The sequence below is a fragment of the Eschrichtius robustus genome, chromosome 3 (assembly GCF_028021215.1).
Source record: "Eschrichtius robustus isolate mEscRob2 chromosome 3, mEscRob2.pri, whole genome shotgun sequence".
In the NCBI taxonomy this organism is placed as follows: domain Eukaryota; kingdom Metazoa; phylum Chordata; class Mammalia; order Artiodactyla; family Eschrichtiidae; genus Eschrichtius; species Eschrichtius robustus.
The window spans coordinates 91811434-91826262 of NC_090826.1; positions in this window are offsets into that span (position 1 = coordinate 91811434).

A 14829-nucleotide genomic window follows, 5' to 3' on the forward strand; every position below is an offset into this window, starting at 1 on the left:
TTTAGCTTAGAAGGACAGAAGAGGTTTAATTTGCCCCCATCCTCTGTTTGCATAAATAAAGCAAATCAGAATTTCCAAAACCTAACCTGAGAAGTTTAGCTAAAGGTCTTATTGCAGAACAGCTCTCTTGATGGGGAAGTACTATTTACCACCGTCGGTTTTGACCCCACTTGTTTTGATCATGTTATATTTCACATAGCAGACTTTCATGATTACCTTTGAAAGAGCACTGATCTGTTGTTTAAAAAAGGCAAATGGCGCTCTGAAATCTAAGATTGTGGTTTTGGATGAGATTAACCAAAATGTATTATCACATTACGTTTGAATGATTGACAGCTTGTTACTTGGAATTTATGTCACAAATGGTTTTGTATGTAATTATATTAATTAGTCTAATAAAAATCAAAAAGTGACATCAAGTACTCATATTATTAAAAATAGTCTTGCTGAATTCTCTGCATTTGCATGCATAATTAGATAGACAATTCAGATGACACTCAACTGTGACATGTGACAGCTAATATAAAAGCTAATGTAAAATGAATGTTTAAACACTTGAAAATGGGTATGCCTTTCAATGCCTTAAAATTAATTCAGAGGAAGCCACTTTAAACTGTAATAGGCAACATGAATCATATAATTTTGTGATTTTGGACTACTTAAAGACAAATCCTTATTTATATAGATTCTCCTTGATTTTATTCTCTGTCTACATATGATCCTTGGCAATTTTAATTCAGATTTCTGTCTTGCTTAAGATTTAGCTTTCAAGTAATTATGCTTTATAACACATTTGGGTCCTTAAGTTTGAATGGGTTCAGCATGGTAGATCAGTGCATGCTAGATTCTTCTCACCAATGTATTGGAATCCTTACATTCTGGCGTCAAGTGAAAAAAATTCAAATGATGATGAACTTAGAATTTTAATAGACTGTAATTAATCTCCTCTAGCTTTTTCCTAAATGTGAATCTAACATATCTGCTTTCTATACTAATTATAATATTGGCTGCAACAGTCTAATTTGTCATGCAAAACAGCTTTTATGTTACATTAAAGTCAAAGTGGTACAGTTGGTAGAAGTTTGCTAGTTTTGAATACTGACACATAATAAATACTCTAAGAAGTTCTGCTGAAGCTTTGTATTCTTAGAAATCTAAAGATGCCCCTTTGAATTCAGCGAAGACTTATATATTCTTATCATTTTACAATCTCAAATATTCCTATTTCCAAGGATAATAAGAGGGCAGAATACAAGGCTAAATGAGAATGACATCATTCTCTTGGGCCCGGTTTTTCAATGCATTTGAAGGACGTATTCTGTTTTGCCTGCTAAGTCAAATAAAAAGTCAGCCTTTCAGAAGGATACACTGGTCACAGTCTCACACCCTGAATCAACCTTTGTCTGTCATGAGGGGACAGACCTCTCAACTAATATTAGAATTCGTCTACAATATTCTCCAACTTAACTCACTGAAGTCAGTATCTATATCTTGACTTAGCTGGAGTTAGCTCAAGAGCCCAGGCTCTTGAGATGCTAGTTAAGGCTTCTCAGATGCTCCGTATGGCCCTAAAAGGCTGCATTTATTTGTTCAAAAATATTTATTGTTTGATTAGAATGTGCATGGCTCTTGCAAGAGTTGAATGAACTGCAGTGAACAGGTATATATTAAGCTGACTTGACGGAGCTTACAATTTATTGAAGATAGATTTTTAAAATGCCTACCAGAACAAATGTAGCAATACAGATTATAATAAAATTTATTAACAAAAAAGAAAAATAAGAGAGGCATTAGAAACACTCTGTAGCAGACATATTTCTTCTTACAAACTGAATGGTGAGAAAAAGTTAGCCAGGAACACAGAATAAAGAATATTCCAGGGAACAGGCACAACATGAACTTCTTTCCACACCTGATATCTCTACATATTTTGGGATGACCACTCTACTTATATTTTGTTTTAAATGTGCTGCAATGTCATGCCTCCAATGTTTGTTCAAGTTGAACAAATACCTGCTTCAATGTTTCTATCTATGTAAGATTCTGTGTGTTGAGCAGATTGTATGTAGGCAGTTTGCAATATTGGATATCTCATACAAATTAAAAAAGGTAGGGACTTCCCTGGTGGCACAGTGGTTAAGAATCCACCTGCCAACGCAGAGGACACGGGTTCAATCCCTGGTCCGGGAAGATCCCACATGTCGTGGAGCAACTAAGCTCGTGTACCACAACTACTGAGCCTGCACTCTAGAGCCTGCGAGCCACGACTACTGAGCCTGTGTGCTGCAACTACTGAAGCCCGCACACTCTAGGGCCCATGCTCTGCAACAAGAGAAGCCTGCACACCGCAACTAAGAGCAGCCTTCGCTCCCTGCAACTAGAGAAAGCCGGCGCACAGCAAGAAGACCCAACACAGCCAAAAAATAAAAAATATCAAAAAGGGTGGAAATATTCAGTTCCTTATATTTTAAGGTCAATACTACATTTTTGCACTTCTGTGCCGATATGTTCTAGCATACTGACTTGTATTGGAAATGCATTCTGAGGTTTGAGATAGACAAAATAACACTGAGAGCACACATTTATTTTTATTCTTTGGTTGAAACGAAAGCAATAATAGTAAAGCGCATGTACTTTATCACTGGAATTAAATTGGTCATTGACAACTCAGCTGTGAGCAAGTTTGAGAAAACGTTGATACTACTTAAGTCTCTGTCTGTGCAAGGATAATGTAAGCTAGAAAGAAGTCTAAGAATGAAGCTACAGGCTTGTGAAAGTGGAGAATCAATGTAGAATGAATTTATTCTGTTTTTATTTTCTTGCTGAATTGAATTTTAGTGCTTTACAATAATTCACACATGCTGACATAGTAGTAAATAAAATATAAATGTATTTTAAATGTTGATACTAACAGAATAGAAAAAGGACAAATTTTATTAACTGCCAATATGTTAAAATATACCAACTTATATTTAAGACTTTAAAGTGTTTATACCTAGTGAAAAGTAATTTTATTTATTAGACGTATCTCTCCATTTGAGAAGGGATATTTAAGGTAAACTAAAGATTTGCTTATTTCTGTTAATTGGTTAAAGTACTTTTACTAAAATGACAAGTAAGCTACATCTTATTCTCACTCCCTCCCCAACAATTTTGTCTAGATTTTTTTAGAAAAATAACACAAGTTTTAAGAATTTTCCCTAAATGAAGCAAAATGAAGTGAAAATTATTTATACTGACTACATCACCCTCATGAACCTGGTATACTTATGCAATTAGGAAGATCAAAATTTCAACTCCATCTTGTGTCTAAAGAGTAATGAATTGCTTTACAAAATCAATAGTCTGAAGGAAATTGTTGTCACACTGGAATAGACTCCATCATTCCACATTTATCATTTGATTTATTGAGACATTCTCTGTGCTAAATACGTAGCTTCATCTCACTTGTCATGTCAATTTTTTTAATGCATCTCAGACCTTTTTGCGCAAGAAAACAATAGAGCTAGTTCATCAAAAGCATGAATCAAAGCTCATAACAATTTGTAGCTCCTTTTTTTTTTTTTAGAATTTACTGAGTGACTTTGCATTTATTTCCTCCATTGAGCACTAAAAAGTAAGTCAGGCAAGCACATTATCCCCATTTTTGTAGATGGTTAAATTTAACCACAGAGAGTTTAGTGGTTTACTGAAGACTCACACCCAGTAGTTGATTTGGAATTTGAAGCCAAATTTTCTGAATAAATTGAACACTTTTCACTCCATTCACTTTACAAAACCTGAATTTCTATCAATACTTAATATATGTTTTAGCTCTATCCCCAAATGTATACCCTATTTTATAAGAGAGCTTCACATTTATATTTTTATTGGAAATCCATCATTTACTTCACAGTACTAAGTTGTCCCAGCTCATGAAAGCCTTGGCAAAAGTTTAGTTTTAGGGAATATCATATTATAATAATATGTTGGAATACACCATTTTCCCTATCAATGTAGAAACCCAAAATCACATCAATTGTTGTTTTAAAAAATCAATTAAAATAAAGGGGGTGGGGAGAGAGAGAACAACTTATATTTTATTTGGTTATACTAGTTTGTGAGCAATATTATAATGTTAACAAGATTATAATCAATTTAAATCAATCACTGTGTAATTTTGATTCAATAGGAAATATAAGTGAATATTGATAATTGTCTGAAAGTTCTATCAGAGCCTATTGACAGCCAGAGAGATGAATGCAGGATGTCATGAGGGGAAAGCCAACACCATGTTGGAAAGCCAAGCCATAGGAGGTTGCTTTACACTCTTATTACTGCAGTTCATACAAGATATTTCATATGTGTTGTCTCTATTTTGTTAGTTCATAGCTTTGAAAATGTCTAGGGGTAATGCTAGACTTCAATAATGTAGAGTGCATTAAGTGTTATCTTGATCAGAAACTCAGCAAAGTTCCCCTCACACACACTCTAAGTTAAAGGAAGAAGTATATGTGGTATTTGGTCAAGTTTTGGAAAATAAAGAAGCTCATCATCCTCTATTTAGTGTTCTCTGACCACTATAGTGACTTTCTCATCTGTAGTCACATCCCCCACCCTTTGGATAAGTATATATATTAGAGGTTCTTTTATCTAATAGACATGAACAAAATGACCCCAAGGACTTACAGAACCCATGCAGCAAGGCAAAGTGGAACATATTTCACTATTCTCATCTTCATTTTTGTCTTTGTTTTTAGTTAAAACTTTACCAGCTTAGCATGATGGATGCTTATTATTTTGATCATGGTTTTCTTCTTATTTCCTTCATTTCCTGTGTGAGTAAAACACTCCCATCGTCCACATTCTGTTCAGTTAATGGAATCAGTATATGGAAACATTTGAAACCAGTTCTTATTAATCATGCATTTCCACCATTGCTTCAGTGAGTAATTGTATCTATGTGTAAGTAGTCTTAAAAGAAACAAGCTTATTTTCTCTATGTGTAGTCCAGTACAGAAACCTTGATCATGAATAAATATTAGCTATAACTCATCCTGTTCCATAATATACATATTGAGAACTTTATTTTGGTTTAATTTTGAAAACTCTGTATTTATTTATAGATTAGACAATTCCAAATGGGAATTTAATTTATTTCATATTTGCAGCTATATATGCTTTTCCATCTAGAAAATTTGACTTCATTAAAATTACTTTTTTCATTTTTCTTAGGCTATTGAAATGTAAAAGCTAATTCCTCAATACCCAGAGCTACTAAAAAGTAGTTATTTAGAGCACCCAGATATGCTTTATTTAAAAATCATGCGTGGGTGTGCTTAACAGTTATTATTTGATTGAGCAGATGTAGCAGTTTATAAACATTTTGTATTATATAAAACTAGAAATAGAAGGTCAAACAAAAAGTTGAGTATTGGTACAATTAAATTTCAGAATCTAAAATTTCTCTCCATAGGCAAGGATGTAGAATTTAGTTAAAACATTTTAAGTAAATTTAGCTGGTCATAATTCCTCTTTTTTGTTCTGCTATGAGAGGCAGCTCTTAAATTACATTCGATAATGATTCTTTGTCTTCCTGTGGGAGACATCCTTTTAAGTAATTAGAAGATTTACAGCAGAGCTACAATTTAAGACTAGATAATTTGCTAGTATAGATACTATTCTTTATTCACAATTAAACCATTGCCAGCTTTGTGTCCAAGAAGGTTTAATTTCTTTAGTCAAGGAAAGAAAAACAACATACATTTCTTTCTATTCTTTGTCTTAGTAAAAGTTTTGATAGTTCTTGCAGTAAAAATCAAACAAAAGTTACTTTGTTAAACCAATCATATTCCCAAAAATTTGTTCTTGGAAACCATGTTAAAACAGTAAAACCACTAGCATTTTGTGGGAAAAGCAGTCCATGGAATAAGACTTGAAAAATATGAAATGAGTCTCTATAAATTATTAAAGTGTGTTAATATGGACACAGATCTGGGACCAGAGCTGATTGGGTTAAGGTTTGGAACTTGTTCTAACTCAGGAATGTTCTAGGGGTAGGGAAGAATGGCCATACATTAGGAAAAAAAGTCTAAGGTGACTTTCTTTTCTTTTTTTTTTTTTAATTGGAGTATAATTGGTTTACAATGTTGTTAGTTTCTGCTGTACAATGAAGTGACTCAGCTATATGTATACATATATCCCCTCCTTCTTGGACCTCCCTCCCACCCCCCATCCCACCCATCTAGGTCATCTATTTTGTTTACAAGCTTTGTGAGCTTCTATTTTGTTTACATTGATTTCTAAGAGAATTATGTTTAGTAGATGGAACCCATTATCATTTATTACTAAGGACTATGGATTCTTGAGAATAAGAGTGGTTGAGACATTCTTGTTCTAGATGTATCATCTTGTTAGTATCAGGGCACCATTCAGAAGCTGTGGAAACTAAAGCAAGATACTGATTCTAGGACAGCTCCAATGTTCTTCAATTTTCATGTAAGAGTAGGACAGATACTTGGTTTAAAGAAGAGACCACATTCAGGATTTGGGATTGAACTTGTCTTTGGAGGGCTAGAAGTCAGATTCCATAACTCCTCTCCACTTGGTGTTGTCTTAAGGAAGTTAAAAAAGAAATCACACTGTTTTCTTGCCACCTTCTGTAGTCAGTCTTTTATAACACCTGTTCTGAGGGGAAAAAACATATAAAGGTTAAGAAGCATTATGCAGAGAATTGAACACACTCACCCATACAAGGTTATGTGGATTTGACAAAATCGTGACGCTAAATGGTGAAGTTGGGGAAAACCCCCTTGGTTTTATTGAAGAAGTATACTAAAACTCATTCAAGATATAACAACAACAAAAAAAAACCCTTAATTTTTTAGCTTCGATTAGTGTAATACTCCTAAAAATATTCCTACCTTGGTTTTTCTTCCGGGATTTGTTGGTTTGTTTGTTTATTCAAATGTTTCATTGAGTGCAGACACCTGGAGTACTGCAAAACATGCATTACCTATAGATTCAAAAGGAAGACCTTTGTCCTCATTTGTTCCCACTATCAAATGTATCTGGGTTAGCATACACAATAAAGATTAATAAAGTATCATGAGCGCAGTATGGTTCCTGAAAGGCTTCTACAATTTGGAATAGGGTCTTAATCACATGAAAAACAAAGCTGTTCATGTTTGGTGAAATAGTATTTCATGGAGATACACAGTATTTTAATTTTAAAACAAATAAAAATAATTTTGTTTGTAGATGATTCTCACCTGCCTCCTTGGCAGAACTTAAGACACTAATCTCCTGCAGTTAGTGGGCAGACATAGCTAAAGACCAGGCCCAGGACCTAATTATAAGAGTGTCAGAAATTCAAAAAAGGCTGAAATTATCAGCCCAGAGAAGTCGCCTGTGCCAAAAGCAGTGTCTTCTAAGGAAGGATTCTGGCCCTCAAACTGAAGATGGAGATATGTGAGTGAATGAACTTGAGAATATTGAGCTCCCAGATTTTCCTGAACTCTAGGTGTACAGAGATGTTCATTTTACCAGTTGGAAAAGTGATTATGCTCCCCCCATTGCTTATTTGAATATTATGTAAAGGCCTTCAGTACAGATGCCTTAGAAGACAATGCTTGTCCTCAAGATATGTCTCCACTTCCCCTCCAGACTAGCAAGACAATGATTAGGGTTACATTTCAACATGCTTATCACAGTTTGGAAGTGCTGAGTATGGTAATAGAAGAGAGGGATTATACACCAAAAGAACTGCAGGAACTGGCTAACATACAAAGCAGTAATTAGCAAAGAATGCCTCGGAGTATGTACTGAAGGTGGAGTATCAAAGGGGGATTAAATATAAAGCTTCCTAAGACAGAATGTGTTGACATGGGGCACTCTCTTGCGACATAGAGTTTACCACCCTCGTGAAGGCTGCAGGAATTGGGTCTAATATGCTGCTCTAATGCCTCTAATGAGCTTAGAAAATGTGATGGCCATATAAATAGAGATTCCAGAATAGCTTTGGAAGGAAGACTGTGGAGGAAAGGATAAACATATTTGGAAAAATAGCAATGCGAGACAGGGTTTACTCTATGAGGCAGGGATACCCGGCGGCTGTTTATGTTCCTCACTTTTCTGAAGCAACCAAAAGTATATTGATGATGGGAGCAGCAAAACTCACTGCGCTTCATGGAGGCTATACTTTGTAAGACAGGGCTGATGGTAGGAGTTGCTGTGACAAAACTGGACCCCATGACAACAATGAGAAAACCAGGATCCCAGGTTAAACAAAGTCTGATGGTAGTGTTTGTCTTTTAGAAGCAAGGTGGGCAACAAGATCAGAATGGCATCTGGGGCCCTAATCTTGCTGAGAGAACGCATCATTTTCTCCATGCTCAGCTAGGGCATTGGGGGTCTGTTTATAAACGGAGTCCTAGATCCAGAGTCTGTGTATTTATCTTTCTAGTTCCTAATTGTAATAACAACAGTGGAAATAATTAGCAGTTGTAAAAATCTTACAAATTTGTTGTCCAGTAGAGTAAGATCCATTGCAGTAGGAAAACCAAAGTGAAAGCCCCTGAAACTTTCCCCTCTTACTAAGACGGTAAATAAAAATAGCATCCAATCTTAGAAAGAATGGCAATGATTAATGCCACACACAAGCTCTAATGGATGCTACACAAATACTTAAAGATTCAGTGCTAATGTTCCTCTTACATTTACATTTAATTCTCCTGTCAGGTGAAGACCAGAGTGAACATGGCAGATGACAATGGACCACCATAACTTAGCCAAGTAGAAGTCACAATTGCGCTTGCTGTGCTCTATGTGGTATTTTTATTAACATGGTCTTGGGTAAGGAATGAAACTATTGATCTGAAAAATGCTATCATTTCATTACCCATCTGGATGGAGTATCAGAAATAACTTGTATTTATATGAGATTGACAGTAGTCTTGTCTAAAGGCTAGGTTAATTCTCTTGCTCCCTGTCATAATGTAATTCAAAAGGACCTGGATGGTCTGGACATTCCAGAGGCTGTGACATATATCTTCAACAAATAGCTATTATATACTTTTGGATGTCGTGTCCCCAACAGGTAGAATACAAGGAATGGATGTAGGAATGGCCCCTTTTACCATCACTCCCAGTGACTCACTTGTGAAGTTCATGTCTCCTGATCCCATGGATTTCAGCATCGTTGGCCTAGAGGTCCTGGGTTCTGACAGGGGACACAAGTAAGAGTTCCACTAACATGCAGTTAAAGCTTCTACTCTTTGGGAAATTAGTTTCAACAGACCACAGAACACAGAAAGAAGTTACCAGTGGTCCCTGGATATCATGAAAAGGAGGACTGATGCTATATAATGGGGGTTTGGAGAAACATGTTTAGTACCCAGGTAATCTACTGGAGCAACTCTTATTATTCCTATGTCCAGTTTTACCTGTAAATCAGCAAATAAAGCAACCATATACTCATTAGAGCATGGTAGCCAGGCAGGCCACCTACCCCCACAGAAGTGCTCTACAAGGGAAAGGGAATCTTGAGTGTGTGCTAGAGAAGGAAGATAATGAGTATCAGTTAGGCTTCCTGACCAAAACCTGAGGTAGCATCTGTAGCTTATCCCACAAATATTTCTTTAATAAGTTTTCTCAGAATATGACCAACTAGACTCTTGCAAAAGGAAAGAAGTGGATTTGCGTGGTGTTAGGAGTGAATTGTAGGTTGTTTTTTCATGCACCACCCTATTCCCTATCAAGGGCAATTTTACTCAGCCACCATATCAGTAAGGTGCAGATAAAATGGCTCTCTGTAAAAAAAAAATCTCTGACTTGTAGTACTTGCTTATTTCTATTGTGTAAAATCTCCCATCATGGCTGATTTCAAGCTGCTACCAGTTTAACACCTAGCCTGCAAAATTCATGAATGTTCCTGCTGTGAATGTTGGCTGCAAAGAATTCACAGGTGAGCCCTCTCCAGAGAAATGTCTTGGCTGGATGGATAATTATGCTATCCACTCCCTACTAATGGGTCAGCAGGAGGATAATGAATGAATGGCATGGGGATACAAAAGGTCATCATCCTTGCCTCAAGTTAGGAGCAACTCTGAGGTTTAATTTGTTTTTCTGAGGTCCCCATGGCACCAGGATGAATCCAGTCTCCAGTGAGGATCGCATCCTTGCTTAACTTTCTCTCCATATCCTATTCTGCTTCTTTCTCTCCCATTCTTCTGAGAGCATGCTCTGAAAATATCAGAATCTCTGTCTCAGACTCTGCTTCTAGAGAAACTGACCTGAGACATTCACCAATAAACCCTCCCTGTTCCTTAACCTTTATGTGTGACTGTGTGCTATTTTCCTTCATTCATCTTGCCAAAGCTCTACAAACATAAGTAAATGACTTCTATATTTGCTTTATGCTTTCTTTCAAAGAAATTGATTTTCAAATGTGAAGAATAGAATCAACATGGTTGATAACATTAATGAATAATTTCTACTTATATTCCAAGAAGAAAATATATAAGTGGGTATTTTGACTTTGAACTAATTCAACTCTTAAAACTCAGAATAAGAATATCTCATGACACTAAAAAAGTTGCAATCACAGGACCACCATCAGAAAATCTCAAACAGATAAGCCAAAATCACCAATTTTTTAAAACATAACACTGTGAAATAGTGACACCAAATTTAGTAAGTAGAACTAGTATCTTAAGAAACATGAGAATAAACACAGAGAAACTTAAAATATAGTTAATATATTTAGAGGAGTAAGAAAGTGTGTTAAATCTCTGAAACAATGTAAGTCACTTACAAATTTAACTAAATAGAAATCTTTGAAATAAAAAATAAAATCTACAAGAAAAACCCAACTAAATTAATGACTGAATAATAATAAAATAGGCTCATCTGAAAGGCTAATTAACAAACTGAAAAATTGAAGCCAGGAAATTTCCCATCACTAAAAAGTCAAAGAGATGAGAAATATTTCAAAAGCCTAAAATGCAGAGGGTATATACAAAAAGATGCAAAAAGGATAGATCCAATCTAAGAGCAATTCTGAAAGGAGAAGTAGAGACAATATTCAAAGAAATAATATTAAAATTTTCTATTAGCTAAAGATAATATTCATTCTAAAATTGAATGGTTCCACTAAATACCAAGGAGGATAAAAGATGATAGATTTGTAGATCGGTAGATCGACAGATGATAGATAGAATGATAGATAAATAGACGGATAGATAAAACCTGCTGAAATTTCACTACATCTTGGATAAAGACTGCATTACAACTATGTGGATAAATATCAATATTAAACTTGAAAGGAAAAGTGAGAAAAAGGTTTTACTTAATTTAGAGTGTGAAAGGAAGGACTGTATCTTGAAATAGGACTCACGGCATAGAAAGCAGAAACATTCTCTGTGAGAGGGAAGAGTTTCCTGTCCTCCAAACTTTTTACCAACAAATACATAATTTCAAATGATAAAGTCTTGGTATGTAAAAGTTACCTAGAACTATTAGGAGCATAACTGTTTCTCGCCAGATCCAGCATTAGATAGACAGTTACATAAGGCTGGAGTAGTCCATCTTGTATCTTTATTCAGATATGTGCTGGTGACCACCTGACCTGGGCTCTGTGTACTTCATTAATCTAGCTAGGGGTTAACGCTGTACAACATTATAGTCCATGAACAACATCCTTAGTCATTATTCCTAGTCTTCACTGTGGTACTGCCTGGTGCAAGAATGTTCCTGAACTCATTGTTGTGGAATCAGAGCAGCTTCATTATTACCCAAGTACCTGTCAGAGCTGTGCTTGTAAACACTGAGATTGGATATTGGTTTATCCTGCAAAGGAAAACTCCCAAACACTTCTGGAAAAATATAATAGGTCCTCTACCAAAACAAAACAAACAACAAACCAAACAACAACAGAAGGAGTTATATTAGGTTTAGATTTCTTTTTGGCAATACTAAACGTTAACAGTAGTTTTTTTGTTTTTTTTTTCTTTTTGACACATCAGAATTTCTCAGAGCAAGTTATTTTCTGGATGTAAGATATCAGAGGAGGTCATTGACTTTTTCAGGTCAATTGGTCTAAAATTTTAAACCAGACATACCTGAGGTTATTTATGAGAGCTATTCTGTGACAGAAGCAATTTGCTGTAATTCTAGTCACCCTCTTGGATTTGCAGTGAATATTGTTTTTTCACCTGTTTCTTGGACTTCTTATCACACCAGGATTAAGGCACAAACTTTTAGGCACATTTGAAAAACAAGTGAAGTTTTTGTAAGTTGATTTTACCTCTCTCAGTGCAATCTTCTTTACTTTCCACTAGGCTATCCTTCCCCTTCTTCTTCCTACTCCATCTCCAATATACATGAGGCCTCCAGCTACTCCTTCATTCAGAACGCTTGGAATCCCTATCACTGGCGCTACAGTACATTCCTGGCTTTGATCTGTCCCCTCTGAAAACTCAGATTTTCTCCTTTCTGATGTAAAAGTACAGTGTAATTAATACTTGCTGGGAATACACAACACAGTGCATACTCTGTAGCCAGATATCTGGATTCTATCCCCATGCTAGTTTACCATAACAAATACCACAAACAAAGTACCACAGACTGGGAGTATTAAACAATAGAAATTTACTGTCTTATAGTTTTTGGAAATAACAGTCTGAGGTTAAAGTGTTGGTAGGGTTAGTTCCTTCCAAGGGCTGTGAAGGCGAATCTGTTCCATGCCTCTCTCCTACCTTCTGGTGGTTTGCTGGCAATCTTTGGCAGCCCTTGGCTTCTGCTACATCACCCAGATCTTTACCTTCATCTTCACATGGCATTCCTCTTGTGTATGTGTGTCTTTCTTCAAATTTCCCCTTTTATAAAAGTACCAGTCATATTGGATTAGGGGCTCTCCCTACTCCAGTACAGCCTCTAAATTAACTAATTATTTCTGCAATAACCCTATTTCTAAATAAGTTCACATTCTGAGGTATTGGGGGTTAGGACTTCAACATATGAACTGGGGTGAGGACACAATTCAAATCATAACAACCGTAACTCCCTGCACTAAAATTTTTGCATCTATTAAAAGTAGAATGACAGGGACTTCCCTGGTGGTGCAGTGGTTCAGAATCTGCCTGCCAATGCAGGGGAAACGGGTTCGATCCCTAGTCCGGGAACATCCCACATGCCGCGGAGCAACTAAGCCTGTGTGCCACAACTACTGAGCCTGCACTCTAGAGCCTATGAGCCACAACTACTGAGCCTGCATGCCACAACTACTGAAGCCCACACGCCTAGAGCCCGTGCACCGCAACAAGAGAAGCCACCGTAATGAGAAGCCCGTGCACCGCAACGAAGAGTAGCCCCCATTCGCCCCAACTAGAGAAAGCCCACACACAGCAACAAAGACCCAAAGCAGCCAAAACTAAATAAATAAATTAATTAATTAAAAAAAATTTAGAATGACAGAATTATTTACCTCATGGTGTTTTTATGAGGATTGAGAGAATTAATATCTAGATAGCATTTAGAACAATGTTTGACATGTAATAAGCACTGCTGATAGTGAGTAACCTATATATGATATTAATACATTTTAACAAATATGTTCAGGAAAAATGTTTTTAACTCAGATCCACCAGAGCTTATGGGAGCTATATGTATTTTCAGCAGGCAGAGTTTTTGGTTCTTTATTTTTTACAAGCCAAGCAAAATAGCATTAGGGAAATAATCATGACATTGATACTAAGTTCTGCTTATAGCTCCTGAAATATCAGTCACCTGGCATTTAAAAAAAAATCACACAGATTTACTACCAGGAAGGTTTTTGGTAGTATGTTCCGATAGCTCTCATCTATCTGGTCACCCATTTTAGTAGAGTCACGTGACATATTCTTTAGCGTTTCATTCAGGAAATTACTACTGTAGTTTGCTTTATGTACAAAATTTTGCTTTTAACATAAAATTCTAAATGTATATTTCCATACATTAATGTGGGAAAAAAAAGAAACAATGCTAGAAAATCCCTTAGGCTGTTTAAATTAGGGCATAAACATATTCAATACTGTTAAGATGTAAATTAACTACATACTGCATTCTGATACAGCTGTATAAATGTTTATACTTCTATAATCGATAATAATAAAGGAATGAGGTTATTTTTATACATGTATTTTCTAAAAACCCATTATCACCTTTTCTACTTGCTTGCATTTTGTGTTTTATGTTGTGATATTGACAAAATGATCAAGTTCTTGCTGTAATTTGGCTTGCACATTATATTTAATTGTGCTGCAAGCTCATATGAATAGAGATTATAAGAAACATTTTTAGGCAATTAAAAAATGAGCACAAACCCAAGATTCTAAAGTGATGGAAAGAATTTAAATGGGGCAATAAAAATTTCAGAACTTCAGAAGAATTTGCCATTCTGACAATGTAGACCTTAACTCTCCTATTTGGTTTGTTGTTTTAAATCAACTTTATTGAGGTGATGCCATACAATAAACAGCACATAAAGTATATAATTTGATAAATTTTGACTTATGTATATATTCATCCATCATCATATTCAAGATAACATATCCATTAACCCTGTTTCCTTGTAACCTGATCTAATCATTACCTCTTGGCCCTATCCATGCCTTACCCTCTGTGTCCAGGAAATCGTTGTTCTACTTTTTGCCACTTAGCTTGCATTTTCTAAAATAAAATATAAATGCATCATACAGGATGTACATATTCTTTTTTGGCTTCTGTCACTCAGCATAATTTTGTGAGATTTATCCATGATGTTGTGTGTATCAATAGTTTATTCTGCTTTATTGCTGATTAATATTACATTGT